General features: G+C 48.9%; 1 protein-coding gene across 6 annotated transcripts in view; it reads left to right on the top strand.

Moving 5' to 3' along the window:
* The window catches only part of LOC102370534 (dipeptidase 2), an 85,042-nt gene that overhangs the window by 43,663 nt on the left and 24,204 nt on the right, over positions 1-17,175 (top strand). For 2 of the 6 annotated variants that reach the window (XM_025198451.1, XM_025198452.1), the window contains exon 1: positions 3,803-3,969. The gene's annotated coding sequence lies outside the window, so the exon portion shown is untranslated. Of the gene's footprint in view, positions 1-3,799; positions 3,970-8,740; positions 9,075-17,175 lie in introns of those variants that run through there. The other 4 variants (XM_006019067.3, XM_014517692.2, XM_025198450.1 and 1 more) reach the window with 4 other exon arrangements.

Below are 17,175 nucleotides of genomic sequence, written 5' to 3' on the forward strand. Positions count from 1 at the left end.
AGCTCTGGGGGTGCAGCACTGCCCAGGACAGCCCATGAATGGCATCACTTGCCCTGAGGAGCTCCAGCTCCTCCCCAGAGGGGGCACTGCCTGGGCAGCCAGGTGCTGTGCCCCTGTACCCCAGGGTACTGGTGGAAACCGCACATCATCACTGCCAGTGGGATCAGACACGGGCGTCTGGGGATGTCTGCCATCCCCATCTGGTAAGCCCTGCCTCTGACCTCCAAGTTACTTACATCTGACATTGAAGAGAGAACCTTAGAGTGAAGCTTGTGTACTGGCCAGACATACCTTGACTATCTGAACCCTGGGACTGGTAGATATAGGATTGTTTGCATTATTCTTATCACTGTGTATCAATAACATTTGCCTATTAATGAATGGCGAGGTCATGGTCGGTCAGAAGGCTTGGGTCTGTCTGGAACAAGGTATCTGGGTCATAAATCCAGTGCCAACACTGAACACTATCATGGCCCTAGAGGTTACCTTCATGCTGCCAACTGCCCAGCCCTTGGCCATAGCCTCATCTGCCCCCTGGCAGCAATCCACCACCCAGCAGCAAGGCCCACAATGGGCTTGGGCTGAGGTGCAGTGATGCCTCCAGGGGCCCAGTCCCCTGCTAGCCAGGCCTCCAGCCTGGACTCTGCCCAGCTGCTTGCCCCAGCTCCATGTGGCCCTGGAGCAGGACCTACTTGCAGCAGGGCCTGCACTGTGTGTGGGCCCTGCTGGCCTGGCCTGCTGGCTGCATGAGGGGAAGCCAGCCACTCTGGCACAGCAGCAGCTGGCCTTGATTCTGGGTGAACTCTCCACCCACTGGCCTTATTGCAGCATATGCACCCATGGTGGTGTGACCAGAAGCCAGGGTGTTGGGTGCCTGTCCTCAGGCTCCATCCCCATGGCACCTTTACCCCACTTCTCCCTACCCTGGGAGGGCACACATCACTGTACATAGTCTGCACAGGGAAGAGGGTGCTTTATTAGTGGTGGGTGGAGGAGGTGTTGGAGGGGCTATATGAGTTGAGGAGGAGCATCATGGTTCAGGGGGGATGGGACCTTCTGGGGTGGGATGGAAGGGGGAAAGAGCTCTCTTGTTGTGGGGGAGGTGAGAATGGGGTTCTGTGATTATGGAGGGGAATAAAGTGCTTTTCTGAAAACTGTCCACAGTGAGCATGGTGCTGGGGGTGTATGGTGAAGTTGGTTTCATGGGAGACCATCCAGGTGGCCTACAATGGGAAGTGCAGGAGGAAGTGGTCCACCAGTGCCTCTCACACATGGGCCCTGGGCCCTGCTGACAGTTGTGTGGCTTGCCCAGAGCCTTGGTGGTGGGGCCCATTGCTGTCACTGCTACCATAACTGGTGCTCCCCTGGGCCTCCATGCCAGGTGTCCTCCATCTGCTGCACCTCCTCTGCCCAGGCCTCACAAAAGAGCTCCCCCTGGGCCTCATAGATGTTATGCAGCACACAGGCCGAGACAGTGACCCGGGGGATGTTGGCCTCCATGACCCTGAGGCTGATGGTGAGGCTGCACCAGTGACCCTTCAGGTAGCCAAAGGTACACTCCACCACTGGACAGGTCCAGCCCAGGTGCCTGTTGAATTGTGCCTGACAAGGTTCCCAGCTGGCCAGTGTAGGGCCACATGAGCCAGGGGAGGAGTTGGTAGGTGGTGTGCCAGATGAAGAGAAGTGGGACTGCCACTATGCCCAGCTGGAGATCTGGCAGCCCTGGTACATAAAGCCCGCTCTCTAAGGCTGGCAGGTTGGAGTTACAGAAGATGTGGGCATCGTGAGTGCTGCCTGCCTAGCTGGCACTCGCATTGGTGAAGGCACTGTGGTGGTTGATGATGGCCTGGAGCACTATGAAGTGGAAGCCTCAGTGGCTGTAGTAGGGGTGGTCACCAAGGGGCGGGCAGGTGATGGCGATGAGGGTCCTGTCCAAGGCTCCAATACATCAGGGGAAGCCCAGGGCATGAAACCGCGCCACCTCTAAGGGTTTGTTCACCCACAGCACAATGTACCCTAGTACTTCCTGGAGGGTACCAGACACCACCAGGACCAGCACCAGCTTTGCCCAGGCTGAAGAGGTGGCCGACATAGAGCAGGCTAGTGGGCGGGGCCAGCTTGAGCAGGATGATGGCCAGCCATGTATCCATGTGGAGGGGCCACCGCATGGTGATGCAGGCAGAACTGCTCCAGAAGCTCCTGGAAGGTGGCCTGGGTCATGCAAAAGAACTCCAGCCACTGCTTGTTGTCCCAAGTTTGCTGGACGATGTGGAGCCACCAGTCCTGGCAGGCAATGTGGGCCCACAGGCAGTGGGGCAGGAGCCCCTGGATGGCTCTGGTGGCAATGTCTAGGTGCACATTGTTGGTGTCCCTGCTGGGGTGCAGGCAGTAGCATGGGGTTTGGGCAGCAGCAGCATGGTAGGGGTCTGAGACACAATGGTGAGCCTGTCCACGTGCTGTGCCATGCAGGATGGCAGCCATGGCTGAGACTTCCCTGGGCCAGGCAGTGGTTACTGCGGCAGCAAAGCACAGCAAGCAGGGCAGCCAGCAGAAGTCCAGAGCACTGGTTGTCACTCCTGGTTTCTGGGGGTGGACTAGCCATCATGCAGTGGGTACAGGCTCTGGCAACAAAGTCACAGAGGGCTGTGTCAGCACACTGCAGTCTGCTCCAGGCCAGAAAGGCAGATGGCCAGGGATCAGCACACAGGGCTGGCTTTTAAAGAGGGCCTTAGCCGTAGGCAGCTGTGTCTGGAGTCTCCAGCTCCCCCTGGCTACTGCAGTGGGTCAGAGCAGGGCAGGAGGTGGCCTGGAGCAGGTGACTCCTTTAGGGCTCCTATACATGTGCAAGGATGCTGCTCCTCAGTGCTGTAAATCCATTTGAAGAGTGTAGAAATGAATGCTCTCCAGCAGCCTTTGGTGTCACATGCATCAGTGTCCCTGCACTGAAAAATGGTGGCAGGATACTTTAAACTAAAGCTCCTTCAATCAGCATTAGTTCAAAGCACCTCACCACCATTTTTCAACATGGGCATGCTGACACACAAGACACTCAGGTGCTTTTAATTAGCATAGGTGGTTAATTAAAATGCCCCCCCCCCCACCTCCCAGAGCACGTCTATAAATACCCTTAAGCAGCAAATCTGCTCCCAAATGGCTGCACATGTAGATACCTGCCCAGGGCTAATTTACTCCACTGTAAATTACTGTGGAGTAAACCCATATAGCACTTATTGCACGTGTAGGCGCACATTCTCCAGTACCAGTACTGAATTATCTACTAGGGACAGACATTATTTGGAAGTATTTTTAAGACCTTGTTTATACACAAAATTGAAAGATTAAATCAAAATGATACAGTTACAGTTAAATCATTGTAAAAAGTTGTGTGGATATGTCCTTTGCTTTAATTTAAATTGATTTGGAAGTAGTTTATGCCTAAACCAGGATTAAGATGCACAAAAGGATTTGTACTTTTTTTATTAAATAGGTACACATTTGTGGAAACTACGCTTAAGATGCAGTCTCCTTAGTTTTTGTATCACCTCAACTAAATAGGCTTTGGTAGAGTGACTGCTGAAGTGATACAAACTTGTAAAAACAAATGCAATTATGCTTCCAGAGAGCTTGAATAGCTTTAAAAAAAGTTTTTTTAATTATTCTCTTATGAGCATCTGTTTCTAAAACAATAAACTTTAAGTGGTCCTAAAAACAGTGTTAGCAGCTTTCTGTTCAGTCCCTCTTGCTGGAATAGATCTGTGAAGAGCAGAATTATTTGGCCACAAAGGAAGGGCTGACAGGAACTGACACTGAGCACTCGCGGTTTTTTTTCTAGCATACACAGTAACTGAAGATCTGTTGAGAAATTTCGAAGTGTTTCTGCCCTGATACAGTGGTACAACAGGATGATCTCTCAGTGCCAGTTAAGAGTGGTGCGTGAAACCTGTTGTGTGACCCAAAGCAGCAGCTAAGGTATTTTTTCTTTCTTTCTTTTTGTTGTTGTTGTCATTTTGAAGCAGTGCCAGTCTTTTTGCTGTGTATCTAGTATACTGGAATGTAGCTTCTGCTTCTGCTTCCTTTTCGCTTCAGGCAGCAGAAATTGACTGTGCAGCATCAGGGCAAAGAGCTAGTTGATTTAATATTTAATATAGGGATTATTGTTTAATTAATAATGCCTACTCCATTACATCCTTACCTTTACTTTGCTGTTTTCAGTAGTCCCATACTGTGTTTGGAAACTAAGTTTGCTACATGACAATATGCTTGACTATCTGATTTGTCTGACCAGGGCATCAAGTCTCACATTGACAACATATCATGTCATGTTCAGATATAAAATAACGCACGTTTTCATACAATTTGAAGCCTATATTTTCTATGTCCTTTGGACACAGTAATTTTGAATTACTGTTAAGTATTGCATTTTGGTAGGGATGTGCATTGTTATCTAACAGCTTTACATGGATTTTGAAATTTAGTTTTTTGAGTTTTCCAGGTACTTTATTGCCTCTTTTAAATAGGTTAATGACAATAAGAGTCCAGTGACCCTTCCTTCCTTAGTCTTTGTTATGACTTTTAATTTTTAAACAAATTTGTCTACCATCTACATTTTGAATTGTAACAATTTTGAAAGGCTATTACCAAACAATTTTTGAATGTGTGACAACTTAACCTTGAATCACAATGTTTTTCCCTAATAGAAAAGTTTGCATTTTCTCTGAATATTTAAAAAAAAAATCTTTTGCTTTCAGATGTATGGAATTTTGAGTCCAAACAATTTGTTACTGCAAAGGCTGGTCATAAGGAGAGGCCAAAAGTAGGCTTTATGATGAAAGCTGGTTAAAACTTTTCAGGAAAAAACAGTATCCTCTCCACAATAAGCCTAATTTGTCATACCGTAGTGGTAATCTATGCCATTTTAAAGACTCAATGTATTTGTTTTATTGTATCAATATTTCAGCACGTGTGTGAAATTTCATGGAAATCTTGCCTTTGCTACAAAGGGAAATGCTGAGGGTAGCTCAGCTTGCTGGCTAGAGTCAGGGATCTTGTGGTCAGAAACTAGGGACAGGACACATGCCAGAGGTCCATAATCAGGAATTCCAAATCCAGAAGCAAGGATAAGAGATTGATCCCATATTCCAGGCTGAGATCATGTGTCCAAGGTCTACGGTTCAGAATCAAGCCAAAAAAGTCAGATGCTAGAGACCAAAAACTAGCAGAAAATCCAATGTTAGGAACTGGAGCCTGGCTGGAAGTAGTAACTGGGAATCATGAAGCAAGGGCTGGGAACCAGGAATTAGGATAGGGGCAGGAAAGAAAGGGAGAAAGTGTGTGCAGGTTAGGAGCTGCTTATGGACAGAAATCCCAGTATATTGTGCAGATCAGGTTCTAGGGCAGTTCCTTCAATGAGGAGCTGGAGCCAGTTAAGTGGGTTAGCTAAGGCCATCTTGGAACCCACCAGGAACTGCTTAGTAGGGCAGCGTGAAGCTTCGGGTGCTGATTCGATTCGGGGGAGATTTGGAGGCCGAATCTCTGAATTGAATCAGGAGACCAATTAAAAGGTCTGAATTGATTCAAAGCTCTCCAAATCCAATTGGAAAAGATTTGGAGAGCTTTGGTGATTCAAGCAGTCCCCACTGGCTACAGCAGAGAGCTGGACCTGGACTCCATGCTGGTAAGTAGGGGGCAGGGGAGGGGGGAAGAGTGGGGAGGAGCCATGGGGGGACCCCTGCCAGGCCCCATCCCCTGCCTGCTCCCCAGCCCCCCTGAGTGCCTCCAACCCCCGCCCACTCTCCCAGACCCCCCCCCCACATGGTTGCCTCACCCAGCCCCAGTTTATGGTTCTTTAAATAAAAGCACCCATTCACCAGCTGATGCCAGGTGGGGAGAGCAATCCCTGCTGCTCCCCAATGCACCACACCATGTGGGGAGCTCTTCCATGAGCCCCCAACCCCCACCCACTCTCCCAGCTGCCCCATGGATGCCCTGCCCACCCCAGCTCCTGGCCCTTAAAAAAAAAACAAGCCCCACACTCACTGGATGCTGCAGTGGCCTCAGGGCTTCTGGGGACTCATGGAAGAAACCCCCACATGGTGTGGGGCAGTGGGGGGACAGTGGGGATTGCCCTCCTGTTTGGCAGGAGCCGATGAGTTGGGGCTTTTTAAAATTTGTTTTAAAGGGCCAGTAGCTGGGGCAGGCAGGGCAGCCATGGGAGGGGCTGGGAGAGTGGGAGAGGTCAGGGGGCTCATGACAGAACCCCCCATGCAGTGTGGGGCAGCAGGGGGCAGTGGGAATCGCCCCCCCACCTAGCAGCAGCTGGTGAGTATAGCCTAGCTAATCATCCTCAATCTGTATTTTTCCTTGTTGAATTTCATCTGATTAACTGCAGACCATTTTTCAGTCTATCCACCCCGCTACCCCATCCAATTTAAAATGATGGCAAAGACTTCTTTCCCAAGCAGATAAGTGGGAGGGTAGGTGGTGGGTGGCAATGAGAAATACACGTAGATCCTAGTTATATGGGGAAGGGGAGGAGAAAAGAGGAATAAAGAGAGTACAGAAACACTGCTAGGGTGAGATTGAGACATAATCAGGGATCCAGGTTTCCTGTTTCCCACAGAAAAATGGGGAAAAACATGGAGTTTCCCTTTCAACCAAGAAAAATGTGGATTTTTCATTTTAACAGAGAAACATGCAGATTTTCCACTTTTGCAAAGAGCCTCTCTGCAGGCTGGCAAAGTTCCAAGTGTGCAAGGGACTGGTTGGGGGGAGTGGGAGAATGGTGGTCAGGTAGGGAGTGCCAAGTTCATGTGCATGCTTAGACAGGCTCATGGCCACCAGACAGTCTGGAGAGCAGCTCCTGCAGGTAAGTCTGGTAGGAGCTGGGGGGGGGGGGGGGGGGGGAGGGGGGGGTTGAGCACCCCATAGAGAGGGAGGGAGAGAGTTGGGCAGGGCTAGGGCTGGGGGTGCTACCCAGTCCGGGCAGTGCATGGGGCTTGGGGCCTGGGACTGGAATGCGTGGCTGTAGGGCCCTGGTGGGGAGCAGGATGGAGCTGTGGCAGCTCATCCAAGAGGTGGGGGATAGGGCTGGTTCTCCACCGCTACATGCAGTCCTGGGGGGAGGGAGTATGGGCGGCATGTGTCTCCCAGATTTGTACATGGGGTGGGGGTGGACTGACCACTGTGTGTTTAGGTTTCCTACCCTGTTGCCCTCTCCATGTGACCTCCATAGCCCTGTGGGAGGGACCTGGTGTGGCAGGGCAGAGCGGAGCCAGGCAGGGAAGCTCCTTGCCACTGCAAGCCCCACACTGCCCTGGAGAGGTCCTTCCCACCCAACCAGCAGCAATGGGGGTGGCATTGAGAAGTTGTGCCCCTGGATGCTGCTGGGTGGGTAGGAGGCACTTCAGCATGGTGGCACAGAGCTCCCACTGGTGACAACAAGCTTCCCACCTAGCCCTGTTCTGCCCTGTCATGCCAGGTCCTACTCACTGGGCTGTGGAGACCCTGGGGGAAAGGCAGCAGGGCGGGGAGCCCAAACCTGCAGTGGACGGCCTACCCCCACCCCCTCCAAAGGTCTCTGCTTAGACCATGCAGCACATGGGGGAGGGGGAGCTGGGCTCCGTGCTCCACTCTGCCACAGAAGCTGCCACCTCCCATGGGCAGCAGCCAGGTTTGGGTGCTGCTGTGGAGGGTGGGGGGCTGCAGATATGGATTCCTAGCCCTGTAGCCCTGGCAGCTGGGGCCCCCTCTGGCAGGGCTGGAGGGAGTTGGGGGACTGTGGATAGGAAGTGAGGACTGGCAGGGCTGGGGGGCTATGACTTGGAAGTGAGGGGCCTGGACCTGCGTCCTGGTAAACAAAGGGAGGAGGGAGAGCTCTGATTTTCCATGATAAAAAGCCCAAAATCAAATGCCAAAATTTATAGATATTTAGAATATATTTTATTATGGTGATTGAGGCACTAGTAAGCTTCCAAACTGCTTTTAAATGGTAAATATATCAATAAAACATTGTGTTCAATTGATGCCTATCTTTATAGTGGCATTTCATTTTAATCACAGATTTTGGGTTTTTTAATTAGAGAATTTGTGACTTTTTAAACAGAGGAAAACAGGATCTCTGGACATAATTATATGAGGAGAGAGCAGGGATAAGTGATGCACAGCTTTCCTGAACTAGTGGGGGAAGGGGAGAGGCAGCCTGTGAAAGGAATAGGAGAATTTAAAGAGCCCTACGGTGCACATTTGTTGTTCTGTTGTATTTGGCTGCTCGGAGTATACTCAGCCTCTTTTGGTTGAACATTATTTATTCTCAAAGCATATTGGTTTGTGTTTCAGTAAAGCAGCTGTAATTAAGTACTAGAAAGAGGAAATTCGGGTCTGATCAAAGGAGCTATATTTCCCCAATTTTTACGGGTGGGGCCAAATTCCCCCAGCAGACAGCCTCACCAGTTTCAATTGTGGTAAACTGGGGGCAATTTGCCCCATGCTGTGTGGTTTGACTCAATATTTTGTGGGTAGTCATAAAGCTGTTGTGATATAATACACAAATTCTAAAAGTAAGGGAATGTTAAGAAGCTGACATTTCTGAACTTGAAGAGGGAAGTGAGAGTTAATATTTCTGCTCTTGTCTGGGAGCAGCTGTTGGCACTCACATTTTTCAGACATAGAGAATCTTTGAGTAGAGTTTATTAAGGCATTTGTGACTTCATGACATTCTGACATTTCTACAAGTGAGTGGGAGGACATGTTGCCAGACAAGTAAGCCAATGTCAGTGTGCGGAGAGCTGTAAGATTAGATTTGGGACAACAAAGAATATCAAGAATCCACAGTTCAAGGAAAGATTCTCTAGGAGCTCAAGTCCTCAAGAATTATTACATTTCTCTGCAGCATATGGATGGATGTAGTTAAAGCTCTTAAGTAAAGTTAGCATCTCTTGGAGAGGCTTACATTTAAGATCTGCACTTGACGGACAATCTTCTCTCTCTGTAGCAAGACAAGAGTATTGTAGCCAGCTTTTTTTGGTGGTGTCTTTTCTTGGACTACTGTACAGGTACCTGACATCTCACCAAAACTGGTAAGCGGTCCTCTGCCCAAAATAATTGCCCGCCCCTACTTTATGCGGTAGACTCATTCCTGAAAAACTATGCATAACTCAGATTTGCATAGGGGGAACCCACTTTACAAGGTAGCAACTAGGGATAGGTTCAAAGATCTTGACTGCATTGGAAGCAGGTAATTTTGCTGGGGCCAGGGAGGCTTCCTGGAGTGGACTGGGCTGGGCTGTGCTCAGGGTGGGTGATGGCTGTGCTAGGGTGGGGCGAGGGCTGCAGACACCCCACAATTTGCCAGAGACCCCCCTTAGCCCCCCACCCAGTGCTGCTGCTGCCCGCCCAAAGTGAAGTCTGGTCCAGCCCCCCTCCCCCCACCAGGAAGAGGCCAGCCCTAGGGGTTGGGGTGAGTGGGACCTTGATCTGCCCCCCTGCTGATGGTGAGGGAGAGAGTAGGGCTGGGGCTGGGACAGAGGTAGGTGCTGCACAGCTGGGGCAGGGCGCGGGACGAGGGGTGTGGCTCCTACTACTATGGGTTGTCACTGTGGGCTGGGGCCATGGGTTGCACTGCGCTCCTCCTGGTAGGGGGGTTGGGCCATGCTGCACTTGGGGTGGGCAGCAGCAGCACTGGGAGAGAGGGTCAGGAGGGCTATGGCAAATTTTGGAGAGGCTGCAGCCCCGCCCCCCACCATAGCCTCCCTCCCAGAGCCCCGAGTGCAGCCCAGACCAGCCTCTACTGGGAAGAGTCTGGCATGGCCCCTGGACCCAGCCCACAGTGGCAGTCCATAGCAGCAGGAGTTGTAGCCCTGTCCCGTGCCCAACAGCTGGGGTGGGCAGTTGTGGCACTGAGCAGAGGCTACAGAGGAGCTGAAGCCACCCCAAAATTCACTGTAGCCCCCCTGGTCCCCCTCCCAGCACTGCCTCTGCCAGCTCCAAGTGCAGTGCACCCAACCCCTGCTGGGAAGAGCCCAGTTCCAGGGGCTTGGGTGAGTGAGGCCTTGATCTACCCCTTTGCTGGTAGTGAAGGAGGGACTGGGGCTGGGGCCTGGCCATGGCCCTTTCCCCTCCCTCCACAGACTTACATGCTGCTGATCACATAAGAGTGAATTTACTTTGCATATAATGAATTTTGGGTATAAAAAGGGTCATCGCATAAGAGCAAAGTCACATATAAACAACACGCATAAAGCAAGGGAAACCTGTGTTTGGATTGTTGAGGGACAGGGTGGGACACACGTGACGGTTGAAAAGTGCCTCTGGTTAGGAAGTGGTTCCAATGGTGTGAAGCACTGTGACTGGCATCAGGCAGTAAGACTTGGTACCCAGTCCAGCATTCCTTGCAGTGAGCAAGTGGGGATGGGGGGCAGAGAGGGAAATAATATTTGCACCTATGCTTTGGAGGTCCCATAGTGTCAAAGTATTCATGTGACAGAGGCACTTGGGGCTGTAGGCATGTCACAGAAAAGGGTTCTGCTCATACATTTTACCCATTCAGAGCATTTGGGCCATGTGAAGGTTCCTTTCTTTAAGGACATCAGAGATTTTTCTCTCCCTTTAGCTGCTAACCCCCGACAGAAATAGCAGTAGGGGCTTCCCAATGGTTAGTCATTGGGAAACTGAAACCGAATGACTGAAGTCACTGAAAACAACCTCAAGAGGTAATCTAGGGGACCCTCTTTCTCACAGAGTTTGTCATAGGAAATGTATAAATTGTTATTGCCTTTTTGTAGTGGCAGCTGTTAAAAAAGTGAATATTGCTGAGCAGTTGCTAAAATATGTTTGAGAGTTGAAAAACCTAATCTCTTTAAAAGGGCAAAGATGTGGATGATTACAGCTGAAAAATGCACATATATCCAGGGGGTACAGTATTGGCAAAGGGAACATAAAAGGTTGTAAACTTCTTTTACCCATCATGCTGTTTGACAAAACATAGCTCTCACACATTTTTCTCAGAGCTCAAAAATATCAATGTTCTAAATACTATAATAGTAACAGATCAAATTATTTTCTCCCAAAGCTCCCTGCTCTGGCTATTAGGCTGCAAGACAGATGTTGTTCAAGATGAAGCATTATATTTCATTTTCCAGAAAACAACATCACTATAAAACCTGATCCTCCCTCTTGCCCAGTCTTCCCTCACTCCACACCCTTAAGTATGTCTGTTTACTTGAACACTGGAATCCAGACTGAGGTGGAAGGTCTCACAATTCATAAAGGTGCCATGCCTAGTGGGTGGAGCTTGAAGTGAGGATCAGTGGTGTTTCAGGGATGAACCATGTGTTGGGAGCAACCAAGGGCAACCCAAATTCCAAATGGAGGGGTGGAGGCCAAAACCCAGTGTCTGAATTTGAACTGGAGGTCTAACCAGGGATCAGTCAAGGTCAAGTCTGAGAGCCAGGGGAGTTACTGGAACAGGAGCTGTGTAAGGACTAGAGATCAGAAGGTTGTGCAGGCAGGCTTAAGTGCTAGGGAGTGTCCTTAAAGCAGACCTGGAACAAATTTCAGTGAAGTGGGTAGGTCTGGCACTGGTTGGTGTATTAGATTCAGTTTCTCTGGCTGCAGGGCAGAAGTGTATGTAGTCTTGTCCCTGCAGGGTATGGATCAGCTGGACCTGGTTAGTTCATTGGGTTCAATTGACTTAGCTTAGTCCTGGAAGAAGTAGGGTTGCCAACTGTCCATAAACTTATGGATAGTCTGTCAAGAAAAAGGCTCAAAACATCCATAAAGTCTGAAAAAAATGTTAGTAAAAACCTAAGAAACCATGAGCTTGATTAAAGATCCATTATCAGAATGAGGTTGGATCTGTTACTGGACTGAGACAGAGAAGAGCAGTACTACGTTGTGTGTGAGTGGGAGTGCAGCTGAGCACCCTGCAGGGAGCTCTCTGCCAGGGCTTTGTGGCCCATGGGATTCTCTGTATCCCCCTTGCCTACTCCTTCAACCACATGCTGCTGCTGCATCCTGTCAGCCATTACTTGCCTGTAATGGCTACTTGCATCAAAGGGCTCTGCTGCCCTAGGCAGCCTGAGGTAACAAGCAGGACAGGGAAGGGGACAGCATGGATAAGACAGAGCTGTGCAGCCAGGAGGTGGGGGGGAAGAGGTGATCGGTGGTAGTCCATGGGAGGATGGGGAAAACAGGGCCTGTTGAGATAAGATGGTGGGGTTGGGCTGGGGTGGGGTGCAGTTGCAAGTCTAAGTGTGGGGAGATAAGTAGGGGACTCCTGGGGTGGGAGCAGCATTGTGTAAAGCCATTGCTGCGATCAAGTAAGCTTTTTTGTCAACTCACCATCACTTGCATTAGTGTCATGTTTTTAAAAATGCATCTGGGAAAATAATAAGTGATAATCTTAAAAGTGCAGATCAGTCTATTGCTAAGAAAGCAAAAGTAAAAAAAAAACTACATACATTCCAGTCTACTTGGACTACAGATAGTGAATTCAAAGACTGGATGTGTGAAGACAAGGAAAGCAAGCACAATACTAAATACAGCTGACGTAGAATTCCTACAGTTGAACCTTGTCTGCCTATGTCCTTAGACCAACATAGCTACAACCTACACCCCTACAGTTGAATCTAGCACTTGTTACTGCCAGCCAGGGGCTGACAGAAGGGTTACACTTACATTATATAAAACATATCAGTAAAAAAAGCTTAATTGTCAGTAAAAAGCTTGCAGATTGTCAGTAAAAAAAATATTCTTGAGCTGGCCACCCTGGATAGAAGGGGGAATGATAACTTACAAGCAAGTAAATCAGCATCTTAATCCACATAACACCTGCACAAAGAACACTGAATACTTTTGGGGTTCTTCACAGATACAGCAGCATACCAGAGTCCATGAACATCAGTCTAGCTCTCCAACATGAAAAAAGGATTTTTTTTTCTACTGTTGTTGTTACCTCCCAGAATATTTTCAGGTTTAGTGTTATTAAAGGTGTTCTGCATTGGAGTCATAATTGGAGTCACATTGGAGCAGTGTTGCTATAGCTATGCTGTAGCTAGTTTAAGCCTAACTTGCTAATGACTACAAAACCAGCAGTCATACCTCTGAATTACAAAGGATGTGAGAGTCACTTTTAATCATATCTCGTGTTGCATCGCTTTCCTTTAAAAGGCCAAATTATTCATCTATTTGGAATTTGTACCATGTCAGGGTCTCGAGGACTTCACGCTGCCCGTAGGATGCCCTCCCTTTTATTTCTTCTGCCATGCCTTGATGTTTCTTATGGTTCTAAAAGGGAGGCTGCCCTTGGGCCTTCACATGGCCACAGCTCAGCTAAACCCCTGCTAGGGTTCCCCAGCACCCTACTGGATCTCAGTATTCCTCAGGCCCCTTGCTGGGTCCCGCTCTATAGCTGTGCCATCGCAGGGAACCTCAAGCCTTAAGGGCTAATTGTGTGGCTCTAATCTTCCCCTACACCATGCCCCAAGTCTTGCAGGTATTATTGTAATGTTGTTCTCTTGTTGGAGCTTTGGCTTCCTCAGTCTCCACCCCTTTACTCTTAGCTAGGCCTTCTAGCCTAGGCCCGCTGTATCAGACCTGGCTTTGAGGCACTAGCTCTGGTCTAGCCCTCCCAGGCACTGTGCCCCTGACCCCTGTCTGCCTGGCCTCTGTCTGGCTGCACCCCTCTTGAGCACCAGGTCCCTGGCTCCTCTCTGGCTCTGTGGCCTCACTCTATACCAGCTCTGGACTCTAGTTACTTGAGCCGAGCCTGGCAGGGCTCAAAACAATTGCATGCCCCTTGGGCAGCATTCCCTCTAAGTTGGCGTGCTTGGCAGTGTGGCATGAGTGAGCCTATGTGGCTGCGCATACCGTGCAGCTTAGAGGGAAAGCCACCCCTAGGCACTAATCGGACCTCCATATATCTCCCCTACAATCCCAACCCAAACCACTGGTATACCTATAACATAAACCTAAGTCCCTGGGCTATTAGAGAAACACAAAGCAGAAACAGCCTTCTGCCCCTTTAAGAAGGAAAGCTATCTTTATCTCCCATATATATGCTGCCGTATCTTCTAGCCCTGGGCTCCTTGTGAGCTCCCCGAGCCTCACTGTTCCCATGGACAGCATAGCAGTTGGCCCGCTACCAGTTCCCTGGTAGCTCTTCTGGGCAGAAGCTCCTTTTCTTGCAGCTGCTAGGGAAATACTAGCTTGCCAGCTCAAACTCTGGGCTTAAATCTTCCCAGGGCTCTGCCCCACTCCCATCAGCAGTTTTCCTGGGTTGCCTGCAAGTGCCAATTGGCCTAATTGACCTGTTGGCCCTGCAGCTACTACACCCTACCTAGCCTGCAGTCCTCCTTCACTGGGCTGCTTCTTCTCTTAAAGGAACGGGGAGCCTCAGGCTCTCTGCTGTAGACTTGCATACTAATACAGTATAGTAACATACAGATATTAATATCTGCAGCAGATGAGATGGAAATTGGGGAGTGGAAATGGGGAGTACCAGATGGAGCAAGGGAATTTCTACCCTTAACTAAATCAAGAATTGATGTCCCAATCCTACACTGTGAGGCTTGCTCTTTGTGAAGGAAAGGAAAATAAAAGTCAGACAGTATGTATATAATTTGTATATAGAAAATGACAAAGGCACTTCTTTTGCACTGTGAAGCATATCCATGGAAAACTGTGTGTGTGTCTGCGTGAGAAAAACTGTGGTTTGACCTTATATGGCAAATCTGGCTTTCATTCTATGTGACAGTTCCCTTGTCCCTGGGCACACTAGAACGGGAAAGTAGAGTCTCTTAGCTTGCATGTTTCCATGAGAATAACTTCTTTGCCCTTTGTGGAAACATTTGAGACATGTGATTTATTGTGAAGATTGAGCAGAGTAACCAGCTGAGCCCCGTTCAGCAGCAGGAGTCTGCAAAAAGTCCCCCTTTGTATTTATGCTGTTACTATAAAGTAATTGGAGGCTATCACACTTGGTTTACCACCAGTTATGGGTAACAGGGTAATACCCTGCCCCAGGAAGGGGGTAGTCAGAGCCAGTAGGAGGAGCTGAGGGGTGGAACCAGTCACAGAGCCAGGAAACAAGGAAGGTCAGGAAGCAGGAAGGCAGAATCCAAGATGGTAATGTGGAGCATGCTGGCATGAGAGTGTGGGGGAAGAACAAAGGGAGGTGTTGGAGCAACAGAAAGCCAACTTTTAAAACTATATGCAGCAATTCAGATGCAAGGAGAGACAGGCTAAGAAGCTGTAGAGACCAGAACAGAAGCGAAACCTTTACTGATGACATTCACTGCTCTGAAGCAACATGTCTCTGGGAGCTTTTGCCTGCATTTATTATGAGACGTCTGCATTGGTTACATATGACAAATGGTGTGAAAGGCATATAGCCACTCTTTCTCTGAACTTCCTTCCTTTTGCCAGGTTAGGTCAGCTCACAACTTACAGGACAGTTACCTGGGTAGGATGCCATAGCATGTTTCCCCCAGGGAAAATTTTGGCTCTTTCTGCTTCTGTATCTGATATTCTCAGAAACAACTGGAGATTGCCTCTGAGTACATCTAATGTTCTTTCCCAAGATGTTGTAATTCACTTGTTTTTGCAGTAATTGTAGCCAGCTGATGTAAGGGGATGGAATGTATCTAGAGATCGGAAGGAGGTGTAAGAAAGACTGGATGATTTCAGTTCTGATATGAGCTCTTAACTTCTCTGTTTTATTCTCCCATCCATAAAATGGATCTCATACAGCCCTATTATAGGGGTGTGAAGTCTTAATACAATGGTAGTAAAATGCTTTATGGTGTTTCACTTAACTCAGTGTAGATAATTACCCCTTCAGAGGGCTCATGGGCATCAGCAATAACACTGAAAGCAACCACAGCTCTCTATCTGTTACATATTGTCCTGAGCAGCAGCTTCAATTTTCATAGTTTGGTTCCCTCTGACTTCATTACCTATGAAACCCATTGCTTCCTTGAAGGAGTTGCCTTCTGACTGTCAGATCCTGTTTTTAATGTTTCTGAAATGTTTCTAGTAAAACTACAACACACAGACAGGTGTTATTAGAGGCTTCTCTTGAGATTCAGGGCCAAGCTCAAAGCCATGACTGCAAGAAGTCTAAGTAGGTATAGCGTGAGTAACCCAGAGCTGTTGTGGCTGCACCTTTTTTTGATCCCTCTCTGCTTTTCATGTCCATCAGTCCCATTTTTATACCATTTAACAGTCATAATTATCAGCAATCCCTCACAGCCAAGGACGATTGTCTTCCATGATTGTCTCCATGGGTCTGAAGATGGAGGACAAAGCTAATCTGGGTTTCACAGGTTCTATTGCAACTCAGGCATGTTTCCATGTGGGGTGACTGGGTCCAGATTCTTGATTTGGTCCATGACACGCTGTTTCTGCTGCTCCTGCTTTTCCATCTCCTGTTGTCGTTTCATAGTTGGTGAAAATTTGAGCCGGGGCTTTTTGCCTCAGTGCACGTGCTCAGACATGCACTTTGTTTTGGAACAAATTGTGCCACTTGGGGCAAAATAGCCCTGCCTGGCTCCTCCCGGATCTGCAGCCAGGGGGATCTAGAGCACCTGTGCTGTCCGCAGCAGTATAAAAAGCTGCCCTGTCCTAGCCCTATCCGTACAAAAAGCTGCCCTGGCAAGCAGGTCAGGGCTACTTGCTCTCAGGAGCTTCTGGGGCCTGGCTATCTGGGGATACTACCCCTTGTGCCAGCTGGACTGCTGCAGCAGCATCCCAAATCCATTTTTAAAAATACCCCAAAATCCATGTTCTTCCACAATTAAAGCAAAAGACCACTCTATACACACACACACACACACACACACACACATACATCTAGAGAAAGAGAGAGAGACAGCAATCAGTTAGGCAATGCTTTATTGGTATATTTACAATGTTAAAGCAATGTGGAAGCCTACCAGTGTCTCTATCATCATGATAAAATAAATTCTAAATACCTATATGTCTTGATGTGTACTTTTGATTTTCTTCGCACATGATGGGTCTGTGATGGGGGATGTGGTGTTTGCAGGAAGGGGGTGGGAAGGGGTGTGGGGTTAGACGGGTGTGTGTGTGTGTGTGGAGGGAGGTGGGTGGGTTGGTGGGTGGGTAGGTGTGGGAAGATTGCTGAGGGGACTGTGGATGTAGGGGACCTTGTGGGGGGGG

Source organism: Alligator sinensis, unplaced genomic scaffold (assembly GCF_000455745.1).
Source record: "Alligator sinensis unplaced genomic scaffold, ASM45574v1 scaffold97_1, whole genome shotgun sequence".
NCBI classification, from domain to species: domain Eukaryota; kingdom Metazoa; phylum Chordata; order Crocodylia; family Alligatoridae; genus Alligator; species Alligator sinensis.